Here is a 19737-nt window from a genome sequence, read left to right as displayed (position 1 = left end):
TCAGAGAGCGTGCAAACGCTGAGCGGAAACATGGACTCCTTCACCACCCCCACCAGAAGTTTGGAGTTTGTTTTGGTGACGAGGGCCTTCCACCACATGAGAAGAAAGCGCCACATCAGCAACAGTTCCGAGGACAAGGGAGAGGCGAAAAGGGGCCCTTTGCCCCCTCTGCTATTGGATACACCAGTATCATCCTTGGCGTTCTCTTCAATGCTTTGTATCAGTATTGAGCAAAAACAAGGTGGGCCCGGTTCGTCTTCCTCGTCCGATGCAATGCTGTCCCGGGTCTGAAGGTCAGCTAGAAAGGCATCATCAAGCTGTCAAAAGATTGCCAGAAAGAAATAATGTAAGACGCTCTGGTCATTTTTTTTTTTAAGTTTTCAAAATCCCGGTTTCCTAACCCCATGATGCCCCAACTTCGATCTTTCATTTACCTATTTGGCTTCTTTTCCATGCGTCTTGTCCGACTCCTGGGAGCCATGGGCACCTTCTTCCTCCAGGCCATCTAGCTTGTCTGGCTGCATCGTGAGCGGTTGGGTTTCGGCGTCAGATATTGGTGTATCCATCAGCGGCTGGGCCAAAGGGCTCCCTTCAACTTCTCCTTCCTCCTCGGAACTGTCGCTGATGTAGCGCTTTCTTCTCGGCACCAAAACAAAGTTGGTGAAAGAAGCCATGTTTCCGCTCAGCGTTTGCACGCTCTCTGAAACACGCGCTCTTGGAACAAGAGGGCCTCTTTTGTGTGGTGCTAGAACTTACGGGGAAGTTCTATGCTCTGATTGGCAAAGGGTGTCACGGGAAGCTCTTAGAGGGGTCACACGACCCGCCTCCGGTCTGGTCAACGGGTCCCGGAACTGCACTCTCCGGATTGGTCAAAGCAATTCGTGGGGCGGTCCTACAGGGAAAAAACCCTCCTGATTGGTAGAGGGAGGCGGGGCGAGTTCTTAGAGGGGTCACACAACCCACTGCTGGGCGGGTCATCTGGTCCCAAAACTGCCCCCCAATTGGTCAAAGGAGTTCGCAGGGCGGTCCTACAGGGAAAAACCCCCTCCTGATTGGTAGAGGGCGGCGGGGCAAGTTCTTAGAGGGGTCACACGACCCACTGCTCGGCGAGTCATCGGATCCCAGAACTGCCCCCCCGATTGGTCAAAGCGGTTCGCGGGGCGGTCCTACAGGGGAAAAACCCTTCCTGATTGGTAGAGGGAGGTGGGGCAAGTCCTTAGAGGGGTCACATGACACTCCTTACTTCCGCTCACCTGCCCCTCTTGACCCCGGATGTATTACCCCCAAGGGCGGGACTTCCGGTGACAGGGGACGGGCCTAACGGGGGTCACATGACACCCGGTCAGCTGTCCCTCTTGACCCGGATGTACTACCATCCAGTGGCCGGACTTCCGGTGACAGGGGAGAAGGGAATTCTGGCGGTCAGGGGGCGGGACTTCCGGGGGCAGGGGGCAGGGCTAACGTTTGATTGATGGTAGGGCCCTTATACTACTTAGGGGATTACACATGCGGGAGGAATTCACTAAGGGTGGCTTTAATTGGCATTTAAACATCTAACTGTGGATTTTGGTGATTTCCTTTAGATATCCAGGGCCTTTAACTGTGCTTGTATTGTCCAGTCCCATAAGTTGCTGAGTGTCCTCAAACTCCCTCTGATGTTATTGGGAGTTCAGAACACTCTGCCCTTCAAAGAAGGTACTCAGCAGATATCATTCGTCCTCCAAATTTAGAGGCTATGATCCTCCACCTCATAGAAAAAGTTTCCTGAATAGTTAGGTTTCTAGTCTCTCTCAGCACTTTACTCTTGCCCTCCTGGGTTCTGGGCCTATGAGGAGTCACCAGACAACAGTAAGCAAAGGAGGGTAAAAGGCTGAGGGGGTCTGGGATATCATTGTCTGTGGTTCTCAATGGGGAGAGAATCTTCCTGTGATGGCTGAATATGGGAAGGGGATCAGTGTTTTCCCCTGTTGAATTGACACTTTCTGATAATTCACTATATTAGGTAATAGGAGTTCCCCTAATCTTGTGGTGTTTCCTGTTTTGGAGATTGTTTTCCATTCCATATCCAACAGCTTAATCCCAACCCATGTTATTATATTTATTAAGGGGCATTGTACAAATGCTGATGACTCTTTAAGTTTATTTCTCAGGTGCTGGCCATGCTGTGTGTCACAAACAGTCACCTGTAAATAACCCTCCCCTGTAAATAATATAGTGTTTGTTTTTACTGTGCACATATCATTCGTCCTCCAAATTTAGAGGCTATGATCCTCCACCTTATAGAAAAAGTTTCCTCAATAGTTAGGTTTCTAGTCTCTCTCAGCACTTTACTCTTGCCCTCCTGGGTTCTGGGCCTATGAGGAGTCACCAGACAACAGTTAGCAAAGGAGGGTAAAAGGCTGAGGGGGTCTGGGATATCATTGTCTGTGGTTCTCAGTGGGGAGAGAATCTTCCTGTGATGGCTGAATATGGGAAGGGGATCAGTGTTTTCCCCTGTTGAATTGACACTTTCTGATAATTCACTATATTAGGTAATAGGAGTTCCCCTAATCTTGTGGTGTTTCCTGTTTTGGAGATTGTTTTCCATTCCATATCCAGCAGCTTAATCCCAACCCATGTTATTATATTTATTAAGGGGCATTGTACAAATGCTGATGACTCTTTAAGTTTATTTCTCAGGTGTTGGCCATGCTGTGTGTCACAAACAGTCACCTGTAAATAACCCTCCCCTGTAAATAATATAGTGTTTGTATTTACTGTGCACATGTTTCCAATTAAACTCTTTGAAGTATCTGTTTCAATTACTCAGGGGCCTGATTTCTTCTTTCAGAGTATGTCTACACTACAGCATTATTTCAAAATATCTTATTTCGAAATGCATTGTAAAATAGCCTTTTGCTATTTTGAAATAGAGCGTCCACACTGAGTGGACGGTGAATCGCATTTAAGGCCGGACAGAACCAGGTCCGGCAGGGCATCAGGTCAGGAGTTACTTCGTGTGGCTGCTGCCTGAGGCTGTCTGAGGCCTGTGCTTAAAGGCACCCCCCTGGACAGCCAGTTCTCAGGTTTCCCTGCTTGCTTGCCTACCTCCATGAGGGACAGGAAACCATTTTGTCTCTGTGTGCTCTGGTTGCCTTCACTCGGGACATCACAGCACTCTGCAACATGAAGCCAGAGCTGCCTCTGGGCACTCTGGTGCTTTTCATGGACGCGTTGCTGCGGACCTGTCTGAACTTTCTGCAGGCTGCCATCTGAGAGGTCCATCAGGGGGCTGTCAGTATCCAGGAGGCCCTGCGGGCGAGCTTCCATCCTGAGGAGCCCTCAGAGCCTCTCTGGTCTGCCCCACTGGGGGCTTGTGCCTCATTCCTCCCTCACGTCCTTCCACTGACCTCTCCCTAACCCCCCTTCCTGATGTCAAATAAAATACACGTATTTTCATGAACACAAACTATCTTTATTTAACAAAACCCCGGGGGAGAGGGGGGAGAATGAAACTCTGGTGAGACTGGGGAAAGGAGGCGGGAGAGGGGAGAAGAGGGGGGGAGAGGGGAGGGTGAAAACTTGGGGGGAGGAAGCAAGGGGAAGAAAGGGAAGGGGAAGGTCAAGGCTCAGGGTTGGGGGGGCTCTCCAGACCAACTTGATTTTCACGCAAACTTGCTCCTGGGTTCACATGTGGCCTTTAGTGCCACGCTGGCAGCTATCCTGCCATTGATGGCCGCATTCCTCTCTCTAGCGCAGAGATCATGGACATTGGGGGCAATCCCCCCAAACCAGAATAAGGTCCATGATCTCCACCCTGGACCAGGAAGGCGCCCGCCTTCTCCAGCCCCTGTCAGGCTCCTGGGAGCTGGCAGACTGCTCCTGGCGAGTGGTGGAGGGCTGGCTGCCAGTCTTTGCTGGCTCATGTTTGGGGGCCAATGGGTCAGGGGTAGTGACTGCTGGCTCTGGCCTGGCAGGCTTGGAACTGGCACAGACACTGTGGCCAGAGTCAACCCCTAAAGGCTCCGGGGAGGGAGGAAGGAGAGGAGTGATCTTGGTTGAGGCTGGAGTGGCCACCAGGGCCCCCTATTTTGATGTGTTTACACAGCACTTATTTCGAAATAGCTATTTTGAATTTGGCTTTATTCCTCATGGAATGAGGTTTACCAAATTTGGAATAAGTGCTCCGCTATTTCAAATTAATTTCGAAATAGCAGTTTGGCTGTGTAGATGCTACTTTGAATAAGTAGGAATAAGATCCTCCGGAAAAGGGTGTTTTTTCTGGAGGTTCGGGGCCAGTGTAGACGCTCTTTTCCGTCTTTTCTAAAAGCTGGAAAAAAGCAGCGGACATTTTTATTTAAATGCCGCGGGGGATATTTAAATCCCCCGCGGATTTCCCTATTACGACCTCTGAAATTAACATGCCCCTTCCAGAAAAGGGGCCAATGTAGACGTAGCCCATGTGTTTACTTACAGACTTAGGATAGGTGCCTGTAATAGTGATTGAGGGAAGGCATCTCTGCTTTTTTAAGCTAAGTCCCTGTTTGTGCTTTGCAGACCTTTATCAGGGAGGAACGATTGGATCCCCTAGCTTCCCCCACTGTTCTATGAGGGAATGGCTGTCCTGAGATATCACTGACAGGGCTGCTAGGCTCACTGGTCTTATGACTTCTCTATATCAGGGACCAGCTCATTTGTTAATAATTCACATTGGACGGGAGCTGGGTGAAGGCTGGAGGGTCAGTTTCGCTGTGATGATCACCAGTTAAGCTCTACAGAGAATCATAGAAATGCAGGGTGGAAGTGACCTAGAAAGACCCCCTAGTCCAGCTCCCTGTGCTGAGGCAGGACCAAGTATTCCTACACACTTTTGTCTAACTGGTTCTTAAAAACCTGCAGTGATGGAGATTCCAGAACCTCCCTTTGAAGCCTACTCCGTAGCTTAACTGTTTTTATAGTTACTTAGAAAGTTTCTCCTAATATTGAACCTAAATCTCCCTTGCTGCAGATTAAGCTGATTGCTACTTCTCCTACTTTCAGTCCACATGGAGAACAGTTGATCACATTCTCTTTATAACAGTCCATAACATATATGAACATGGTTTGAACATATTTGAAGGTCTGGCCGTATGTGGGTTTGGCCAAGACACGGAGGAGGAAAAGGAGCTTACAGGGGTATGTATGTCATTTTCTTGGAGTGCCTAGGGCTCTGACTCATCTTGTTACCCCTTCAGCAAGAGGAAGAATTTCTCAGGCTTGAATCATAGAATCACAGAATACTAGCACTGGAAGGGACCTTGAGAGGTCATCGAGTCCAGTCCCCTGCCCTCATGGCAGGACCAAATACTGTCTAGACCATCCCTGAGTTGACTTGATGTTAACTCGATAACACCACCAGTCCGTGAGCCACCCATCCAATCTTCTCAAGGCTCTGCCAGCCCTTACTTTACCTTGCAGGGTAAAAAGTAATGGTGCCTGACGGGAATGGGAGTGTGAAGTTTGGATATGAAGGTGGGGCGGAGGGGACGACACTTACCTGGCTCTGTACCTCCTGTCGCTCTCAGGCACCATGAATCTGGCCAATGGAAGCAGCAGGGAAAGCTTTCAGGTGAACAGTTTCTTGGACTGCCAATCCCCCAGCTCAGAGGAGGAGGAGTGGGAGTGCATGGAGCTGCTTCCTGTCCCCATGAGCTAGATCTGGCCCATGAGGATCCTCCCCCAAGAGGGGAGCTGCAGAGCTGGAGCACCAGTGTAGGTTCCCCAGTATAGGGGTGTGTGAACCCAGAGCCTGCAGCTTACCTGCAAGATGGTTGCAGCCCACACTTTGTGAACCACTCACTGCCTTACATGCTTTCTCTGGGCCTTGTGGAGGGTACTCAGAGTCTGGGTATGTATATGCAGTAAGGAGGAGAAGGGGATGGGCTGGGAACAGAGAGCCTAAATCGTGATGTTAGATGCACTTCAAGCACCCACCTGACAATTTTTGTCCTGCATGCATTGACCATATAGTAGTCACCGAGCCCCCCAGTGAAATGCAAACCACCAGCGTTTGACAGACAGGAATGTAGGATGGCAGAATAGTGCTGGGAGAATTTTTATTTTCATAGAAACTACTGAATACATTTAAAGAGGTTTTCAAATCTCAGGAAAGGTGCATCTCCACTGCACCAGTAGGTCAAAATAAGCTACGCAATTTGAGCTACGCAAATTGCATATCTTATTTCAATCTAATTTTGAAATAGATTATTTTAAAATTTCAAAATAAAGCGCTATTCCAGCAAGTCCCTTAACCTTCATGGAACGAGGGCTACAGGGACACCGGAATATATTTCGAAGTCATGGGTGCATTTAAAGATGCGAAATAGCTATTTGTGGATACTTTGGATATCCCAAAATAGCACTGCTGTCTAGATGTAGCCTAAATGTATAGGAGCAGAAATTGATCTTCAAACATTTGCCATTTAAAGAAATAAAATGAAACATTTCTGGTGTGAAAGAAAAGTACACTTGCTGACTTCTTCATTCTCTTTAAAAACACCATGGTTCTTTAGAAGTTTTCTCTTTTTCTGCCTGTGGAATAGAAATACGGAAACAATAAGGTATTTGTTTGAGACAAAATTCAGAGAAATATGTACCATGATTGCTGTCCCTTTGTGAAGTGTCTGATGGAAGCAAATGTTCACACACAAGTGCCATAGTTTTAGAGAACAGTTTTGCCACTGTAACCTAGAATGAGTAGGTCCTGACCCCGAGAACAGTGATGTGAGGGCCAGATTCTGCCATACTTACAGGCTACGTCTAGACTGGCATGATTTCCGGAAATGCTTTTAATGGAAAAGTTTTCTGTTAAAAGCATTTTCAGAAAAGAGCATCTAGATTGGCATGGACGCTTTTCCGCAAAAGCACTTTTTGCGGAAAAGCATCTGTGCCAATCTAGACGCGCTTTGGCGCAAAAAAGCCCCGATCGCCATTTTAGCCATCAGGGCTTTTTTGTGCAAAACAGTACTGTGCTGTCTACACTGGCCCTCTTGCGCAAATGATTTGCGAAAGAGGGCTTTTGCCCAAACTGGAGCAGCATAGTATTTCCGCAAGAACAATGACAATCTTACATGAGATCGTCAGTGTTCTTGCAGAAATTCAAGCAGCCAGTGTGGACAGCTAGCAAGTTTTTCCGCAAAAGCAGCTGATTTTGCGGAAAAACTGGCCAGTCTAGACACAGCCACATTACACAATCTCACATTCAGCAAGCAGCCATACTGCTTTCAATATCCTCTTTGGTAGAGCAAGGTACTACTCACTGGCAGTTAGGTTAGCAGCATGCCATCATTGATTTCTGCAAAGCACTGGTGTGTAGGGGACCCTTTGTCAGTCCCGGTCTATAACTCCATTAGGTGGTTTTGCGATATGGACAGCTTACTCTTAGACTCCAGAAAGAATAGGCGGAAGGGATAAAGTATATCATGTTGGCTTGGTCTAAATTTAGGTACTCTCACTGAGTAGTACCTTGCTCAGAGAGTAGACCATTCAAACCAGTTTGGCTGTCTGAGTAAGGGACTTAAAGTATGACAAAATCTATCCCTTTTGGGTATTTTTTATATCAAAATTAACATCTGACACTGAAATTACCATATAATCGCTGAATTCCTTGTCTGTCGTCATCTGGAAGGACGAAGGTGTTTGGATCCCAGTAGCGATAAATAGGGTACGTCAGAGCACCTTGAACATTTGAATGACCCAGTCCCAAAGAATGGCCAAATTCATGAGCAGCAACAAGGAACAAATTTGTTCCTAAAATTTTCATATATAAAAAAGCGGAAAAGAATTGTTAACATACAATGGAACAGAGAATCACAAGCAGGAGAATTCACATCTTTTCATTGTGATGAAATCCTATAGGTTTAATTTAAGTTTATCTGCTCTCCCATGTTTTAGTAAGAATTTTTCAGAGGCCATGAATGGGAAGTCAGGAAACCTGCAATCTATTCCTGACTCTCCTTTTGTTAATGGCCCACCTTTTGACCATAGGCAAATCACTTAAAGTTGTGTCTAACTTACAAAAACACCAGGATAATATTGCTCTCCCACTTTTGTAAAGTGATTTAAGCTCCACAGAATACAGACCTTATATATATGCTATGGCAGGCAAAGGTAAGTATGTTACATTATATATAAGAGAGAGGGACGAACAGTTATAGGAAGAAAACGCCAGGGCTTTGTGTAGAAGGAGCTGAATTTGTTGCGAAGGGCACAGGAAATACTTTACCTATATGATTTTGTGACCATTTCTCAGCTTCATCAAAATGAGTATCTCCTCCTATCCCTGGGCTTGGTGCAAAGGCATGAGCCAGTACTCCCCCCCTTCCATCAAAGGGAGACTGGTCGCCGTGTGCTGCATAGGAAAGGAAATTAATATGTCATCAATTAACACAATGATTCATTTTAAACACAGTTACATATCTTGAAGTTTAGAATTTGCTTTTATTCATTGTAGATAATAATATATTAAAATGAGACTAAAATGATGTTAAGGTTGCAAAGTCAAACATTCAAAAGGTAGGAAATGTCACACTTAAGATTGCCTGTTCAATGAACTCAGCTCCCATGTGTGTGCACATTATGGTCCAGTTTTTAATTCCATGATTGCAAACTATTTTTTTTTCCCATGGACTTCTGTCTTATGGAGGGCATTTTCTCAGTAATGGCTGAATCATCTTCTCTGAAACTTTCCAAAATTTCAGCCTGAGGCTGAAACCAAGTGAGAAAATGTCTGGCTTAAGTTTTGCAAAGTTATAAGCATCTGAAGGCAAGGTCCTAGAATTGACAGCATTGGGCAATAATAAGGATAGATTATGCTACCTGCACTACCTGTACTACTTCAAGTGATTGATTTTAGGGAACCACTGCTTTGAAAAACTGAGCCTCTCATTTGGTAAACTAATTTAATGTGTCTTCTGTTAGAATCTCCCGTAAGAGTGGCTGAGGTGTCTGGATCTTCAGCTGGAGGTTGGATGGAAAAGGTTGACTCTCCTCTTCTGCCTATAAGAAGGGCTACAATTTCTTGCTGGAATTCAAGGATTTGCAGGACAGTTGTCAAAAATTCATAACCCAGGAAGACAGTACAACATTATTGTACTATTGGATGTTTGGGGATGAATCTTTAAGGGTTTGGCTACACTCAGAATGCTACAGCTGCACCACTGTAGCACTTCAGCATAAGTAGTGCCCACAGTAATAGGAGTTCTCTCCTTGGTGGAGGTACATCACCTCCCCAAGAAGGGGTAGCTAGGTCAATGGGAGAAGTCTCCTCTTGACCTAGCACTAGTCTACACTGGCTAGTATAGATGACTCTCAAGGGTCAGGATTTTTCACACAGCCGACCGACCGAGGGACATAGCTTTATCAAAATAAAAATCTAGTGTAAACAGCACTTAAGAGGAGGACTAACACTTGTATGTCTACACTGCATCTCTTTAGCACAAAAGCCTATGCAAACAAAGTGCAGATTAGCATATTTCCCTGCTTCATTTGCATAATTAATCAGGGGACATTTTTGCACAAGAGGCTTTTGCACAAAAAGTAGCCCTCTACACAGCTCCTTTTTGGGCAAAAACACTCTCTTTCACAAGAGCCATTCTTCTCAATTTTTTCAGAAAGAATAGCTCTTGCGCAAGAGGGTGTTTTTGTGCAAAAAGGAGCTGTGTAGATGGCTCTTTTTTGCACAAAGACTCTTGCGCAAAAATGGCCTCTAATGAATTATGCAAATGAAGCATGACAATATGCTAATCGGTGCTTCAGTTGCATAGGCTTTTGTGAAAGAGGGGTGCCCTGTAGTTGTAGTGAGAGAGGAACTAAAGTATGTGCATGTGTGCGTATACACACACATTCTCCCCCTTTCAGACTTCTTGGAAGCCTAAAATAAAACTGTAATCCAAAATAGTCCCCCTTGCGTTGGACTACAGTGGAAAGAAGCTCTGTTGTATTTGTGTTTGTCTCTAATGAGGCAAAAAAAGCCGGAAAAAAGCGGCGGACATTTTTATTTAAATGCCGCGGGGGATATTTAAATCCCCCGCGGATTTCCCTATTATGATCTCTGAAATTACCATGCCCCTTTCGGAAAAGGGGCCAGTGTAGACGTAGCCTAGGAGAAGACACAATGGGCTTAAACTGCAGCAAGGAAAGTTTAGGTTAGACATTAGGAAAACTTCCTAACTGTCAGGGTGGTTAAACACTGGAATAAATTGCCTAGGGAGGTTGTGGAATCTCCATCTCTGGAGATATTTAAGAGCAGCCAACTTTCTTTATCTTCCTTTCATATGATTCAGGTGCAAAAACCACAGGGGCAGAGGGATGTTAGTTTTCTTAACCTCAGTCAACACATTTGCTTGCTGACCAATCTCAGCTTTCCAACATTACCTTGGTGCCATTAATGCACATTGCAGCACCCTTCTGGCTTGATATCTAGTCTACATGTGTTGATTGACTGCAGAGGACGTGACTACATAAGTGTAAGTGCCGTGCGAGAGAAATCACTTAAAACTACATGCTTTGTAATACCTGCCCGTGTGAAAGTTTCTATTTAAGCATTCTAGTGCAAATTCTGAAAATCCAGAGGAAATTAAGGGTGTGTCTAGACTACATGCCTCCTTCGACGGAGGCATGTAGATTAGCCAGATCGGAAGAGGGAAATGAAGCCGCGATTAAAATAATCGCGGCTTCATTTAAATTTAAATGGCTGCCCCGATCTGCCGATCAGCTGTTTGTCGGCAGATCGGGGGAGTCTGGACGCGATGCCCCGACAAAGAAGCCTTTCTTCATCGACACAGGTAAGCCTGGTTTCACGAGGCTTACCTGTGTCGATGAAGAAAGGCTTCTTTGTCGGGGCATCGCGTCCAGACTCCCCCGATCTGCCGACAAACAGCTGATCGGCAGATCGGGGCAGCCATTTAAATTTAAATGAAGCTGCGATTATTTTAATCGCGGCTTCATTTCCCTCTTCCGATCTGGCTAATCTACATGCCTCCGTCGAAGGAGGCATGTAGTCTAGACACACCCTTAGTGATGCTAATAAGGTTTGTCCAGATTTAACTAAGCTCTGAATCTGGCCACTTCTATATGTGGAAAGATTATGGAGTCCCTTAAAGTTTTTTGACCTCAAATCTGATGAGCTCTGATGAATCAGTCTTTAAAAAGGATTATTTAGTATAAAATAAAGGAGCTAGAATGATCCTATGTGGAAAAAAATCCCAGATGCTTCTACGGAAGAGTAAGGAGCCGTACTCAGTTCTGGTGGATTTCAGTGAGCAGCAGGCCTCATTTGCGCTCCATGGAATGCTACAGCAAGCAATGGATGAATTTCTTTCATAGGGTACTTCAGCCAAATATCAGCGTACTGTTGCATTTTGGGTGCACAGCTTAGTGACAATGGAGCTAAGCTGCAGCACAAGGAGAAATAGCCCTCCTCCCAGCAGTATCCGGCACTGTGACTGCGTAAGAGGTATCTGTTGTATTTCACCATGGAACTACTCACATGCATAAAGTTAAGCGTGTATTTAACTGCAGAAGAGGGACCCTAGGGCCCCATTTTATTCTGACTGAAGCTAATACAAAGATGCCTGTGGCTGAGCTGTGCTTTGGCACAGCTGAAAATGGGTGATACTTAAAAGACAGATGTAAGCCACGTTGTGCTCTGTCATTCTGAGGAAATGTCATTCAGGGAAATGATCTTGTTCCTCATACAAATCAGAAAAATTCCAAGGTCAATGAAGCCCATGACTAGCCCACACTAATTAGAGCAGCATCTAGGATTCTCTTACAGGGGCAAGGGCCAAAGCTGAACCAGAGAATCAGGGAGCCACAACCAGCTCACTAGCACCCCTCACTCTGCTGTACTTAATGGAAACTGAGGGCAGTAGAAAGCCTGGCCCCAAATTGGGAAATTTCAACCTCGGAGATGAAAGTTATTGAAAGCGATAGCATGTTAGACTAAGAGCTGTTCTGTAATATTTATTTTGTAATATTTATTTTCCACACAATGAAGCATCTTAATACTATATAAAAAAAGCTCATGACCTTGCCATCTAAAGCTTCATACCTAGGATCTTTATGCTGGTAAGTAATCATTCTATGAGAAACAATGCTTGTTGAATAGTCCCACTGACTGAGCAGGGAATTTTAGTGCTGTAGGCAAAAGTGCCTATCAGCATTTCCCCATTGCACTAGGAACTATGTATAATTTCTGATACAATACATTCTATATTTTGTCATTCAGTGTTTTTAATCTTCTTCAGATATGTGAAAAAGTGAAGTAGAATCTAGTGATTCACTGTTGAATATTCACTGGTCATTGTGTTGGATGAGAGAACTGAGACAAGTTCTGAATACATGTATTTTAGGCAACACTTGACCCTGTCCTTAATGAAGAGTTCAAGAGTGACTCAAGTGTATTGGCTGATGCTCAGAAGAAAGAATTACCATAAAAAGTCATGAAATCATGAGAAACATTTCTGTTAACCCACTTGTGAACTTTATTATACTGTACATCTGTTATTACAAGACTTTTGATAGCTAAGACGTTCAATCCTTTTTGCTATGCTGTCTGAGTATTCAGTCTGACAAATATATTTTTCATATCTGCATTTATTAAATTCACCAGGAAAAGCTACAGTTCACATTTTTATTTATGAAAAATTGACCATTTATGAAGATTATATTCAGAGTCTGCTCCTACATTCTGAGCCTGCTGGAAGTTTTACACGGAGCCAAATTGTCATTCACCTTCCAATCTCGCCTTTATACCCATCAAATGGCAAATTTTCTGTCCTTCCACTTTTATTGCTGGAGATGACGAAGATTACAAATGCAGAGTCATAAGAGGGAGATTAGATGTAGAGCTGATTACAGTAATCTCACAACATTGTAAGTGTTCTACATGAATAATATTTTTGTGTCCCTCAGTTTGGTCTTCATTCCATCTTTGGGCCTGGTAAGTGGTAAGTTAGGACCCCGTACAATTAAGTAATGGTAGGGTAGACTCATTGAATGCTTATGATCTTTCCTGAAATGAGGCTCGTCCATTTTATAGGCCTGCTCCAAAGTTCACTGAAGTAAACAGAAAAACTTCCATTGTCTTCAGTAAGCTTTGGAGCAGGTCTTATACACACTAGGTGCCAAATGAAGCTGCACTACTTCAGACGCAGCACTGATGCACCGTACCCCTTTAAAGGGTGCAGCCTCTTTGCCCTGTACTGTAGGCTTTATTTGCTGGTACATGCAGGGAGGAGGGAAGCATGAGTTCACTTTCTCCCTATCCCACCTCTGCTGAATTTTTCCCTGAGGTTTGTGGGGAAATCATCTTTGCATTAGCCCTTGCACTTCCCTCAGCATAGAGGCTGCCATTCTGTGTGGCCCTTTCCATGGCCATTTGAGAGTAGACAGGGTCTTACTGTCTCTTGCACGGCCACATAAGAGGAGGGCAAAAACTAGCCTTAAACTAGATGCTGAATGGTTTCCAGAATGGGTTCCTTGTGAAAGGCACAATGTGAAGCCAAATCCCAGAAGGACTGCTAGTGGGTCCTTCTCCCCCAGCATTTCCACACAAAGTCCTAGGTGACAGCTGAAGAACTTGCTCCACAGCCCCCGGGGACAAAGTACATGTGGTCCTCTCGTTGACCAGGAGAGTGCATTCTCTGGCTGTGAAAACTGAAGAGGAAGGGCTCACCTCTGCACCACCAGGAGAGATCCACTTGTCTGGTTAGTACGCAGGCATGGACAGAGAGGCAGTTACATACAGGTGATTGTAAGACACTTCCTCCAACCTGTACCCCAGACCTGAGGAGGACAGAGGCTGCTATTGGCTCTATTAGTGCTTCATTCTGGGCTGCCTGCCCTTACGCCTGCCTGTGTGCTCTGAATAGCTCTGAGGTGCTGTGGAGGACGGTTGCCAGTCTGCTACTTGAATGACCTGAGTTTCCATGTTAAAGGGGGAAAATTTGATTCCTGCAGTTGGGATTTGTGTAGTGATAGTTTAGGAAAGGAGTGGTAGTACTTTCTACCTGACCACGCCTTTTACACCTGTCAGGTTAGTTAGAAAAACCCTGGTGCAGGAACTTTACTTTCACACCTACGGTAGGCTCAAATGTCCCATATTTAAAGGCAGGCGCTGGCAATATTTGAAACAGAGGCTGAAGTACTGTTTAACTCAAGAGTCCTGTTTAAAGTGACTCATTTTCAGAACTTCCTCCATAGGCTGAAATGAAGAACTTATTCTGTTAATTTTTTTACTCACTTTTGCTTTTGTGCTCTCTAACTATTCTTAACCAAGTTTATTTCAGCAGAGGCAACCCCCACAAGATTTCCCATGCATTAACTTCACACTGGGTGCCACTTATTCATTACTCTGTTTGTTTTTCTAATCCTTATCACAGTATGCAAAATGTTTCTTTCTTTTTTTTAGGAGAAAATGTTTAGTTGGCTTATGGGTTTTTTGTTGTTTGTGATTATTGCATCTGTCACAAGCAGCTCAGTCAAATAAATGAGTTTGCATTTCTTGCTGCAAGTGGGGAGAAGTCTGTGATCAGACTTATTTCTTGCAAGAGTGAATTCCATAGGTTAACTTCAGCTTCTATGTAAACTGTCTCCCTTTGTTGCAAACATCTCCACTATTATAACCCCAGTGCATAGGATTCTTCCCTTTTTAACAGGTTTTTAAGCTTCCTTTTGGCTACGTCTACACTATTTGTTTTTTGCAGAAGTAGAAATGCAAATGAAGTGTGCATTAGCAAATCTTACGCTCTCATTTGCATATGCGGAAGAGGTTTTTATGGAAAAAATGCAGTGTAAATGGGGCCATTTTTTGGAAAAAAAAAACCTTTTGCGCAAGAACCCGTATTCCTATTCACTGTGGGGTTTTTTGTTTTTTTTTCAAAAACCTCTTCCACAAAAAGGATCGGAAGAGAATGTGCAAATGAGAGTGCAAGATTTACTAATGAGCACTTCACTTGCATTTCCTTTTCTGCAAAAAACGAACAGTGTAGAAGTAGCCTTTGGAAGCTCATGACTTTCAAGAACCCACATAGATTTTATGGAACTGAACAAAATCTATGTTTAAAATAAATGACGTGGGAGGGGTCATTTTTTCAGTATGGTGAATCTACCTAAGAAGTCTGAGCATGTGGTTAAATCATTGTTCCTGGCCTTCCGGGTTTGATGCCTGGGTTTGCTACAAAGTTCCTGTGTGACCTAGACTAAGTTACTTAAATGACTCTGCCTCAGTTCCTCATTTGTAAAATAGGGATCAGATTGCTTCTTTTCTCCCTCACTTCCGCTGATCTATTTAGATTGAAAGTTCCTCAGGCGAGGTGTAGTTTCCATACTTGCACAATTCCTATTTGAATGAGTCTCTGATCTTATCTGGGGTCTCTAGGCATTACTGGGATGCTGTTGTTAATAATAAAAGTTTTTCATGTCGGTTTTATGCCAATTATGAGTACATATATTATTTCCTAATTGCCATCCATACAAATTCTATCCTGGAATAGGAACTCAGGTTATGTTCTTTCTAGTTTGCTCATTGTCTCCAGTAATAAAGACTTTGCAGGTCTGATGATAACTCTGCTACACTTATTCAATACCATTGTTTTCAATATGTGTGTTCAGTTACACCCACAGAAGCTCATTGTCTTTATTGGAGCTGGGAAGGAAAAGCTAAGCACATGCACAGGAAACTTAATTAACTGCTCCATTAGAAGTGGATGAGCCAGGGCAGCCACATTAGACTCTCCCATATCTGCATTGGTTTTGCAGTGGTAACTGGTGTTAAAGATGGTAAAAATGTATTTTGGGAAGTAAGGAAGTGAATATTGCTTTGACTGGACAGATTGACAGAACAGATGAGTGTGGAGGCACTTTTAAATCGTTTGTCTACATTTAAACTATAGTGGCACCACTGCAGGAGACCCGTTGTAGCAGGTAAGTGTAGATACTACTTATGCCAACCAAAGGGATTACCGTGCCAAAGTAGGTGATCCGCCCTCCCATGAGGCAGTAGCTAGTTCTGTCACCTCACTCCACTCAGAAGTGTGGATTCTTCACACCTCTGTCTGAAGAAGTTAAACTGATCTAATATTCTAGTGTAAACCACCTCATAGTAATGTTGGGGGAAAAAAATTAACTTAACACTGACTTTCACTGTACACCAAAGGATTCTCAGGGAGGGAAAGGACTGCTGCTTTCAGACAGCTGTCTTCTCAAACTCACATTCTTTCAGCAGATATGCCCATTTCTAGCTATCTAACAATTAGAAATACAGTAGAACCTCAGAGTTACAAACACCAGAATTACAAACTTACCAGTCAAACCCCAGACCTCATTTGGAACTGAAACTGACCAATCAGGCAGCAAAAGGGACAAAAAAAACCCCCAAAAAACCACCCCCCCCCCAAAAAAAATACAGTCTAGTGCCATGAAAAATGTTTAGGACTAAAACAGTAAAGGGGGAAATTTAAGAAAATGAGAAGGCAAGGAAATTGTTTCTGTGCTTGTTCATGTGCATTAAGATGATTAAAAGCAGCATTTTTCTTCTGTCTAGTAAATTTTCAGTTACACTGGTCTGTGCTCAGTTGTACATTTTGGAAAGAACAACCATATTGTTTTGTTCAGTAGTACGAATATTTCAGTTATAATCTCCATTCCCAGACCCACAGAAAAGCCAGCTGGGAACTACACACAAGAGAGAAGCAAAAAAAAAAAAAAAAAAAAAAAAAAAAAAGGAAGATGGGAACCCTGAGCCTTGGGGCCAGATCAAGGCAAGACCCTGATCTACATGGACATCTAATCTCTTTATTTCATGGTGACAGACCCATACCAGCGTTATATAAGATTTTTTTTTTCTGGAAAGCAATTTTTGTTGTATTAAATTTGATTTGGAAGCAGAAAGAATAGCCACACAAAAAAGGATTGGCAGGAATGGTAAAGAATCTATAATTCAATGTCTATTTGTCCACCAACCTAAGCTTAGACTGTTAGCTGTTTGGAGCAGGGATGATTCTTTCTTTTCTGCCTGGAAAGTACCTATTACATACTGGAATTTTTTAAAAATAGCTTTGTGCATCAAACAGCAAGTAACTGGCATATTTTAAAAGTTGCAAGCATTTTCTTAGTCTTTATAGGACAATGTAGCACTTTAAAGACTAACAAGATGGTTTATTAGATGATGAGCTTTCGTGGGCCAGACCCACTTCCTCAGATCAAATAATGGAAGAAAACAGTCACAACCATATATACCAAAGGATACAATTTAAGAAAATGAACACACATGAAAAGGACAAATCACATTACAGAACAGAAGGGGGATGTGGGGGGGGGGGGAAGGAAGGTGAATGCCAGTGAGTTAATGATATTAGAGGTGGGGAAGGGGAAATGTCTGTGAGTTAATAGTATTAGAGGTGATAATTGGGGAAGCTATCTTTGTAATGTGTAAGATAGTTGGGGTCTTTGTTAAGTCCGGTGCGGAGGGTGGCGAATTTTAGCATGAATGCCAGTTCAGAGGATTCCCTTTCAAGTGCAGATTTGAATGCCAACTTAAACCTGTCCAACACATTATCAATAAACTACAGCCTATATTGGAACAGGATACCATACTCAAAGAGGCTCTGGGAGACAGACCCATAGTCTCCTATAGACAACCACCTAACCTCAAGATGATTCTTACCAACCACCACAGGACATACCACACTAATACCAACCCTGGTACCTTCCCTTGCAACAAACCCCGTTGCCAGCTTTGTCCACATATTCATTCTGCTGATACCATTATTGGACCTAACCAAGTGAGTTATAAGATCAAGAACACATATTCCTGCGCATCCAGAAATATAATCTATGCTATCATGTGCCGAAAGTGTCCGTCTGCTATGTACATTGGACAAACATCTCAGACACTTCGCCAAAGGATTAATGCCCACAAAACAGATATCAGACAAGATCACAAAGAGAAAACAGTTTCTTGTCATTTCAACCAGAAAGGACACAGTCTCAATGACCTGCTAACCTGCATCCTACTTCAGAAGACATTCAAATCTGCACTTGAAAGGGAATCCTCTGAACTGGCATTCATGCTAAAATTCGACACCCTCCGCACCGGACTTAACAAAGGCTTCTTTGTCGGCGCGGCGCGTCTAGACTGCCCCGATCTGCCGACAAACAGCTGATCGGCAGAGCGGGGCAGCCATTTAAATTAAAATGAAGCCGCGATTATTTTAATCGCGGCTTCATTTCCCTCTGCCGATCTGGCTAATCTACATGCCTCCGTCGACGGAGGCATGTAGTTTAGACGTACCCATAGAAGGCACCAGGTAAGGTAAGGCATGTTGCTATATGACACATTCTATTGAGCTTCTGCTCCTGTACTGTGTCTGTGAGGAAAATGAATGTTACAGTGAGGCCCATAATCAGGGACTCACCAAGTGGCAGCGAGTCCCGCTCGCCAGCTGTGCGGTTCGGCACACTGCGCATGTGCAGACCGCGCTGCGCGGCTGTGCTGGCTTGTAATCTACTCACCATGGGCCATCTTTATGTCATCTGTTGGTTCTGAAGATGATTCACCATTATTTTTCCCTGACCACAAACCAGGAACAACTGCACTTTAGTTATGTTTGGATCTCTGCATTAATGTTTAATACAGGAAGCAGGATATTCGCCGATCATCCCCAGCTTTTCCCCAGCCTTTGCAACATGGCCCATTTTGTTTCCCTGTGACTTCATTATTTGCATTCTTCCATAACTATTAGGGAACAAGCCCTGTTTGACTAGAAAGATCAATGAATGGCAAAATACCAGAGAAATTTCAATACTCAAGTTTTCCTATACATTAATTTTCCTTTACATTTGTAATGAATATATTTTTCATCACTGTGTGTATGGATGTAATCCATGACAGACTGTTACCTGATGTCACCAGGCTGTGTTCAGGCAATCCCTGAGTTATAAACATCTGACTTAAAAACATCCATCCATACAAACAAGAGCTCACTTGTAGCCTTGGAGAACAGGCAGAAAGACACTTATCTCACTTCTCTTTAAACTCTGTTCTAGTTCTAGCCTTCACAGCCTCCTGGAGCAAGGAGTTCCACAGGTTGACTCTGCTTTGTGAAGAACAACTTTGTGTTACTAGTTTGAAGCCTGCTACCCATTCCTTTCCTTTGGTGTCCTCTAGTCCTTCTAGTATGGGAACTAATGAAGAACTTTTCTGTATGCACCCTCTCCACCCCACTCCTGCTTTTAGAGACCTCTATCCTGTCCCCCCTCCTTCTCCTCTTTTCTAAGCTGAAAAGTCCCAGTCTCTTTAGCTTCTTTTCATATGGGACTTGTTCCAAACCCCTCATCATTGTAGTTGCCCTCCCCTCTCCCACCCTCTCTCTTCCCCTCTCCCACCTCCTTTTCCTGGTCTCCCCCACTTTTGTTCAATAAAGACAGATTCCATTTTGGAAGACACGTGTCCTTTATTTTGTACATCAAGAAGAGGGGCTAGGGAGGGGTAAGTGGAAGGAGGTGAGGGAGGAATGGGGCACGAGCCCCCGATGGGGAGGACTGGGCTGGCTCTGCGGGCTTCTGGGGGTAGAAGCTCTCCTGCAGCCCCCCAATTGCCCCCTCTCCCCAGATGGCAGCCTGCGGCAAGTGCAGCCGGGCTGATGGCCGAGTGCTGTGATGTGCCCAGTGTGGGTAGTCCACGCAATCCAAGCCAGGACTGCTCTGCAAGCGGGG

This window comes from Pelodiscus sinensis, chromosome 1, assembly GCF_052426305.1.
Source record: "Pelodiscus sinensis isolate ZL-2025 chromosome 1, ASM5242630v1, whole genome shotgun sequence".
NCBI classification, from domain to species: Eukaryota; Metazoa; Chordata; order Testudines; family Trionychidae; genus Pelodiscus; species Pelodiscus sinensis.
This window is presented reverse-complemented; position numbering follows the sequence as displayed.